Source organism: Ischnura elegans, assembly GCF_921293095.1.
Source record: "Ischnura elegans chromosome 13 unlocalized genomic scaffold, ioIscEleg1.1 SUPER_13_unloc_2, whole genome shotgun sequence".
Lineage (NCBI taxonomy): Eukaryota > Metazoa > Arthropoda > Insecta > Odonata > Coenagrionidae > Ischnura > Ischnura elegans.
Window position 1 is genome coordinate 685,162 of NW_025791658.1, and position 9,059 is coordinate 694,220.

The 9,059-nt window shown below is 33.4% G+C and overlaps 1 long non-coding RNA gene across 1 annotated transcript; it reads left to right on the plus strand.

Annotated features, from left to right (window-relative positions):
• The first annotated feature begins 5,775 nt into the window (after positions 1-5,775).
• LOC124172718 lies at positions 5,776-6,571 on the plus strand. Its single transcript, XR_006868257.1, has 3 exons — positions 5,776-5,805; positions 6,239-6,413; positions 6,525-6,571. It is a non-coding gene; the product is annotated as an uncharacterized LOC124172718 (long non-coding RNA).
• Positions 6,572-9,059: the final 2,488 nt, after the last annotated feature.

Genomic DNA, 9,059 nt, shown 5'->3' on the forward strand with positions numbered 1-9,059 from the left:
GTGATTAGCATAAAATGTTAAACAGAATTTCTAATTTGTGGAACTTAACTCTCTGGTGACATTGCGTCATTTATCATCCTGAAACCACGCTAGTTATGTAAAAATGTATCGCACATTCTATTTTTATATAATTCGTGGAAAGGCAGCCATGAGAGCACATGAAAAATCGTAGACACATATATAGAAGGTTTAGATATAGAGTGGTTGAGGTTTTAATGGTTTTAGGACAGCACCTACTATACTGTTTTAATTTTTCCACCAAATTTCCACATGGGTTCCACGTTGATTCCACGACCAAAAACACGTGGTATCCACGTTACATCTCCACGTGGATTCCACCACCCATTTCTCACTGGGGATTGAATCTTTGGGGATACATATTGCTTCCTTGTTTTTGGTAATCTTTTGTTCAGAATCACTAACTTATCTTTGACATGTAATTACGATTCCTCTATTATATCCATGATGAAATTGAATGAATTGTACATGCTTTCCGCCTTTTATTGATTGTAATTTGCTTCGTTCAAATCATTCTTTAATGCTTATTAATTTTTAAAAAAATGTGTAATTTATAAGAACCTGAAAAGATCTGAACAAGAAAATAAAGATGATGGTTAGGATAATATTTCTGCATTAAATTTTAACGAAAAATACGAAAAAAGTGGTTCCGTGTGCAGATTAGCTCCAAATTCGCTGCATGAACGATTGGTGCCGCCTAAGTCGAACTTATGACGCGATTTTTAACATGGATTGCGAATCTTTCCGTAAGGGTATATGACCGTTGGTTGTGAATTTATGGCTTCCAAATACAATCCAGAGCTTGTTCTAATGCTCTGTTGGCCCATCATTGGGGAATCGTTGGTTGGGATACGGTTGGCGAGGTGGCCAAATCATACCATGGGCCAACCGCTGTGTACCACCATCTGCTAACAGAGGGCCAACCAAAATGTTACTTGGGGTAAAACTGAGAATTAAGAAGAAAGAACTGGCGGAAAAAATAAAAGAAATTGTGGCATCAATTGAAGATGTAACACACGTACCGAAGTGGAAGGACACATCAACCCAGCCAATGTGGTGTTTTTAAATAGGAATCCGATATCGAACAACAGATATTATTGAAATAATTGAAAAAATCAACAGGCCTTTCAAGAAGTAGTGGAGCGCAAGATAGGACTAGATCAGTCTGAAAACTCAGTTGAGAATAACTGGACTACCCTAAGAAGTGGACTTCAGGAGACCGCTAGAGAAGTTCTAGGGATAAGAAAATGTGTTAAGAAAAAGCCATGGATCACGGATGAAGTCCTAGACCTCATTGAAGAATGGAGAAAGTATAAGAATATGAATACTGAGGAAGGACAGGCTTGCTACAAGAGATTAAGGAACGAAATTTGCCGCCAAGCGAGGAAAGCCAGAGAAGCGTGGATGAGGAACATATGTGAGGACGTACAAAATAACCTCGTAAAAGGGAAAGTGGAAGCGGCCTATAGAATAGTGAGGAACCATTTCAAGGAACGAAACACAAAATGTAATAGCATAAGGGACAGGAATGGAAACATTCTAATTGAAAACGAAGACAAAGCCGAGAGATGGAAGGAATACCTGGAGAAATTATGCAACGGGAGCAAACTTAGCTCAAAAGTTCTCGAAGAGGAAAGTGAAGTTGAAAAGGATGACATTGGAGGAAGCATCTTCATATTGGAATTTGACGCTGCAGTAAGAGACCTGCGAAAGAATAAGGCCCCAGGAATACATGACATTCCAGCAGAGTTAACCCGGCAGTGGTCGCGTGGGGTGTCCCAGACACCCCAGCCTTATAAAAGTGTTTTTTTTTCTTGCAATTGTGACTGTAATGATCTGTAACCTCCTCTAACTGATTTTTTAAGCTTTCAGAGGATACATGTAAAATATGATTATAAAATAAATGCAAGTTTTTAAGAAAATTTACTTTTGTCAGAGCTTTGCAGAGTGGGGTGCGCCAGACACCCCACGCGACCGTTCTCGTTACGGTTTGCCGCCTAGTATTTATAGTTGCCTTGAATGTTTTTAATCCATTTTCATCACATTTGATAGCTACTTTTCTGAAACTGACAAAGAAAGTTGTCTTTTTACGTTTACATCAGTAATTGTTTATATATTGGTATATTGTTTGCCTAAATTCATGTAAACAAATAGAAAGTAAGTAATTTCTTATAATGTTACAGGGATTTTTCTCGAAGTGAGCCACGAAAAATCGATCATGTAATACTTGCAGAACGTTCATTCAGTACACTATGGATTCCTGCAGTCTTTCTGAAAAAGGGAAAAGCTGATATACTTTGAGTTTTGATTGAAAATTTGGAGGAGGAATTTCTTGTTTCTGACGTCAACCTTTGTAGAAAATGCAATGTTTTAGAAAAGGTTTTTTGAAGACTTCGTTCAGTTACGTTAGTGCAGTACTTATTCACAAAAATCATTATTTACATGTTTCTATGAATTTACCATTGAAGATTGGCCTTATAATACTTACAGTCATCGTTTTTTATTCATAATTCAATGTCAGCTACATCTAGTGTAAAAGAAAGAGCCTTTGTCTTTTGAATGAATCTTAGAGGGAAGAAGATTGATTCTGATGAAAAAGAAGATGGGTGTCATATAGCTGCGCATGACATATACACTGAGCAACATTGTAGAGATGATGAACTTTTGTAAAAGGAAGGGAGCTTATATACGCTAGCAGTGTTACTGAGAGGAGTGGACTTATTCCCAAAAATATGGATTCAAAACACGAATGGTTTGTTTTCGTATGATGTTCATCGAAAGAATGGTAGAGAAAATTGTAAATTGCACTAATATTCAGGTAGTGAAAGTCACTGAAAATTATTCACGTAAAAGAGATAGTGAAACAGACAGGAAAGACTTAGAATTGCTGAATAGTAATTTACTTTTAGCCGGGGCAAATAAAAATGATTAACAGAATTTTTTATTATTTTGGAACCACAACGGATTAGGAGTGGAAATATGCTATTCCTCCATGAGCCATAACATATTTCTCTTTTCCTTTATCTCTTCGTTTCGACAACGTGAGTACTAGAGAAGAGAAAATGAAAAGTGACAAATTAGCACAAAGTAGAGATGTATTTGAGATGTTTGATCGCAATACACAGCAACATTATAGAATCCCAGTGAGAAATGGGTGGTGGAATCCACGTCCCACACAGCACACTCAAAATTTATACCGTATAAAAGTTGCATAAATGGATAGGTATAATATGCAAATAATATTCCGTCGATTATGCACATATTATGCGAATAATATGCACATAATATTTAAATATTATGCCGCCGTAAACTATTACTATAATATTGACATAATATGTATATTATTACATTGTTAGTAACATCCCCAGTGAAAATTTTGTATACAATTTCTATACAGGATGTATACAATGTACACATTTTGTATGCAATTGTATACAGCTGTATAGAATGTATATAATGTGTAAATTGTACACAATGTATACAATTTTATACAGAATGTGTACAGTGTGCACATTTTGTATACAATTGTATACAGCTGTATAGAATGCATAAAACGTGTAAATTGTATACTATGTATACAATTTTATACAGAATGTGTACAATGTGCAAATTTTGTATGAATTTGTATAAAGCTGTATAAAATGTTTACATTGTATAAATTTTATACATTTTATGAAAATTTATACAGTTGTGTAGGCTGTATAAAATGTGTACATTTTATACAATGTAAAGGTATGCTTACATCAATGAGTATATATCAGGCTTTGGGAGTTAAAGCACCACAACTATGCTCTTTTTCTATTCTTTACACCGTAACGCATTTTTACTTTAAAAAATGGTGTTAAAATTGTTGCTAATTATTTTTAAACTTAAGAAATTATTATAAACACTATAGAGTTCCAATAAACCATTCCTTTACTGTTGGTTAAGATTTTGAAAATGTTTCTAAAATTGTTGCTAACTTGGTTTAAACATTAGTAATCGTTATAAACATAATAGAATAAGAGTATCATTCATTCCACGTTTCTCAACCGTATAAAATGTGGGAATTCTTAATTTTTGTAAAAGTTGCTAAATTTGTTTACATTTTAGTAATTGTTATAATCAACAAAGAGTAAAGGTATAAGGCTCAGCCAACTCTTCTCAACCGTACAACATGCGGAAATTGTTAAATTTTTAAAAGTTGCTAACTTTATTTAAACTTTACATTTTCTTATGAACAATGGAGACAGATGTAACAACAAGTCATTAATTTGTTGTTGTTTAACCCGTAAGGTATGTAGAAATCGTTAATGCTGGTAAATGTTTTTAGTATTGTTGCTAACTCTGTTTAAACTTAGTTAATTGTTATAAACAATAGTAAACTTCAAAATAGCATTCATTTGTTGTTCTGAAACTATAGAAGGGGTGAAAATTTCTCGCAAAAAAAATTTCTCGCAAAAAATCTCGCAAGTGAGCACGCTTCTTATTCCAGCCGATTATATTCAAATAATCGATTATGCAAAATAATCGGATGTTCATAATCGATTCAATAATCGCAATAATCGAAAGCAAATAATCGATTATTACGTATAATCGATTTTTTTGCCCATCTCTAGTTACCGTTATTTTGTGATTGCGAATTTAGCTGTGATGAAAAATCTCGTTTTACTAGCAAATTTACGTTGAAGTATGCTATGGAAGAAGAAAATAATCCGTCTTCGTAGTGAATACTGACAAAAAGGGATTGAAATAATACTGTTTCATGCACAATTGAATCAACGCCTGAATAAGTTTTTGAATTCCCGGAAACAGTGGCTTTTAGCGTCACGAAGAGATTTAAGAGGTTGCCATTGTCAGCATCAATCCATCTCTGCTGTGCTGAGCGTGTGAATGTAAGTAAATGGAACATTTTTTTCCATTCGATACTTATGTATGATTAATGAACCGCCAATTACTATCCAATAATTATTTAAGATTACTCATTATTTTATTCTCAGGGTAATTACAATTCAGCATGGTCTTTACTTTCGCTGGCATAGTGAAAAGAATCCATTGAGGCGGTTAAAGTTGAAATATCAGGGTTCTCACAGTAGAATCCACTTTGTTAACAGTTCTTTATGACATTAAAACATTAGTCTCAACCTCAATTAACTCGTTTATGAATGATTTTTCTTGAAAATGAGTAACTATTGGGAATATGTCGAAGAATAATAGCAATTAATAAGCTGTTCTAAACATAGCCATCAGTTGAACTCTCTCCGATCATTATAATTTAGGCATTGATTTGTGCTTTAGTACATTTTATCAGACATATTGCACTCAAGGGCATAAGTAACACGTTTCTAAGTTGTTTCTGTACAATAAGATTGCAATCCTTAAAATTTTTTTTATGTAATCAATTACTCGTGTTTGTTGATAGAAAAATTAGTGGTATATTAAAATCTATGGTTTTCACTTGTTTGATAAGCATGTAGGCAGGATTTATGATGATTAAGTATCAAGTCTGCTAAGGAAGTATAATGTAAGCAAATCAATTGGTATTAGTGTATTTATAACATTTTTATATTTACAGGCTGCAGTAAATTAAAACTACAGAATAGCCAGCTCCTCATGTGGATGGGAGGAATGGCACCTGGGTTTTCTCACTTGGAGAGGAAATTAGATGCTTTATTGGCTTGTGACCCAAAGCGAAAGGATGCTGATGTGGAGGAGATGAATTTCAGCCAATTGCCATTGACAGCAGATGAGGATTTCATCAAACTCTGCCGTAGGATAAGTGAAGATCCCTCATTTGAGCCAAAGGTGGTAAGTGAATAATGATAATTTGTGTGCTGCCATCCTGATTCAAACAATGTATGATTTTTTAAATGAAAGAACAATTAAGTTTTTGTAAGAAAGTTTCATAAGAGTTTCATTTGTAAAAAAGTTTCAGAAGTATATCTTGAGCTCGCCAGACATTCGTAGGTGCTTGGAATTCAATGTGCTATAAAAATACTCAAGTACAACATAATTTTGAAGTGCGTATGGATTAATGTCCAATGAAATATTAAAAAATTATGGTATGATTGGATTTTTGTTATTTCATATGCACTTGTGCACTCACACTACATGTGCATACTAAACATGACAATTGTGTTAATTTCTTTGGTGAATTTTTCTTCTGGCTGTCTACATGATTTTTGTTATTCTTGTATTAGCTGTTAACTCTTCATTGATCTGGTATTTTTTATATCTCTAGATGCAATGTTTGGTAGCAGTTGGTAGAAGAAATGAATGAGAATGAATTTCTACAAAATATGTTGTGTCGTCTTAGGATGACAATGTACCAGAGCTGTAAGCCCTTACAGGCAAACTTAAGAAGAATTCGGTTAAGAAATCATTTTATAGCACTCCAGTGTGTCCTGTTACTTTTCGTGAGTGCATCCAACAAGATATTCTAAGATTATTATAATAATTGATCATTGAAATGAACTTCTAACATATTACAATAAGTGACATTAACTATGTTTTGTATAATTTCATAGGTGTATGCAGAAGGGTCTACCGTGATGCATCAGATGTGGAGCTGGAAGGGTGTCTGAGTAATTGGCTCAACCAGGCTGAGGTCGGGAAAATAAGAAAGTAAGTAGTCGCTTCTCATTTCTCTGCCACACTAATTCGATCATCCCAGACATTTTCTTCATATTTTCCCATTCCCTCTTACAATAGGTATACACTATAATGTTCCATGATACATGATATATCATTTCACAAGGAGTAATTACTATTTTCTCTTCAGGGATTGGCAGAATAAACAGACCGAGGATCAGGCTGATGAGGACAATAATTTTGCTTAATAAGTTCATCAGTAACGATCTATAAGTATGTAACCATGTAAGTTCCATGCACCACCTTGTACTCCCATAACTAAACAAGAATTCAAAAGAATGAAGTTTTAATTTTACATCCTCAAAGCCAATCAGCATACTTGTGAATGTTTTGATAAAATTCGAGCAATATGTTTTTACCTTTCGAAAATTTTTTTATTTTAGTTATTACCATGTGTGGCCTAGGGGGTCATAAATTTTTAAAAGTGTTTCTGTCTTTGATGTTTCCTGGCCTATTCAGTTTGTAAGTATTTCACTCACTTCATTAATAATGATTAACTATCGATGACTCCACCGCTGCCTCAGCATGTACATAATTAATGAGAAAAATAAATTCTTCAGCATTTATTTGTTGCCCATTTTATTGAATAAATTTAGCTCCCAAATTCTGTGCATGTGAAATGACTAACAATTGATAGAGTGGAAAATTTTAAATTTTGTTGTTGTAAATTGATCATTATTTAGGAGAGCATTTTATTTAGCAGAAATTTTAAGCCAGTTTTTCCTCAGCAAGTGTCACTACAGAAATGGTAGGTGTGGAACTAGTTTTCCTAGTATGTAGCAGGTGTGACACTACACATTTTCAGCAGGTGTGATGTGACAAGTTTGCCGCAGGTTTGTTGCGACAAGTTTGCTGCACGTTTGAAATAGCGTAACTAGGAGGTTTGATTCATGCTTGCAGGCTTGTCATGACAAGCTTGGTGAAAATTGCAACTTTGTCGTGACAAGCTTGCAGCAAGATTAGCATGCTATCTGGGATCAATTTTAACACACATAAAGAACTCAGAACAATATTTCAATTGCCAGATCACTGAAGAGTTGATAAACTAATATTGTCCACCAACAAGAAGGTAAAGTTAGCACCAATTATCAATGGGAACACAAATTAAGAACTCAAAAGAGTCATCTAATTGCCAGCTCACTGAATAGTCCATCAGTTAACATTGTTCACACACAGGAAGGTAAAGTTCACAACAATAACTTGTATTATAATTCTAATTCACAACTTGCGGCAGCGGGAAGCAGAACGACGTCACGCGAAGTTTTTCCTGGCATTCACACTTACCCCTCGCACTTTCGAGCGCTTGAAAATTTTCCCTTTTCATTTAATCGCGAAAAATGGTTATCAACAAAAAGCGTGAACTACGTACTCCAGAAGTAATAATGTTTTGATTCAGGTGATAAAAATATTAGGAAATCACCTTATTATATCCATTTTATACAATTGTATACATGTTATACAATTGTATACATTTCATACAATTGTGTACATTTCAAAAAATCTTCGCGTGACGAAAATTTTGTATACAATTTTATACAGGATTTCCTGTATACACCTGTACACAATTGTATACAAAATGTGTACATTGTATACAAATTTGGCTTCATACAATTGTATACAGTGTATACAATTTACACATTTTCATACACTGTATACAATTGTATGAAATGTATACAGTTGTATACATTTCATGCAATTGTATACATTTCATACAATTGTATACATTTCATACAATTGTATACATTTCATGCAATTGTATACATTTCATACAATTGTATACATTTCATACAATTGTATACATTTCATACAATTGTATACAGTGTATGAAAATGTGTAAATTGTATACACTGTATACAATTGTATGAAGCCAAATTTGTATACAATGTACACATTTTGTATACAATTGTGTACAGGTGTATACAGGAAATCCTGTATAAAATTGTATACAATTGTATACAAAATTTTCACTGGGGATATCCCATCGTTAATTATGATTCATATAAGAATCATAAATCAACAGCCACCCAGCAAACTCAAAAATCCTATTCAGTATAAAAGTTGCATAAATGGATAGGCATAATATGCAAATAATATTCCGTCGATTATGCACATAATATGCGAATAATATGCACATTATATTTAAATATTATGCCGCCGTAAACTATTAATAATATTGACATTGTATGTATATTATTTCGTTGTTAGTAACATTTTATCATTAATTATGATTCTTATAAGAATCATTAATTAACGGCCACCCAGCAAACTCAAAAATCCTATTCAGTATAAAAGTTGCATAAATGGATAGGCATAATATGCAAATAATATTCCGTCGATTATGCACATAATATGCGAATAATATGCACATTATATTTAAATATTATGCCGCCATAAACTATTAATAATATTGA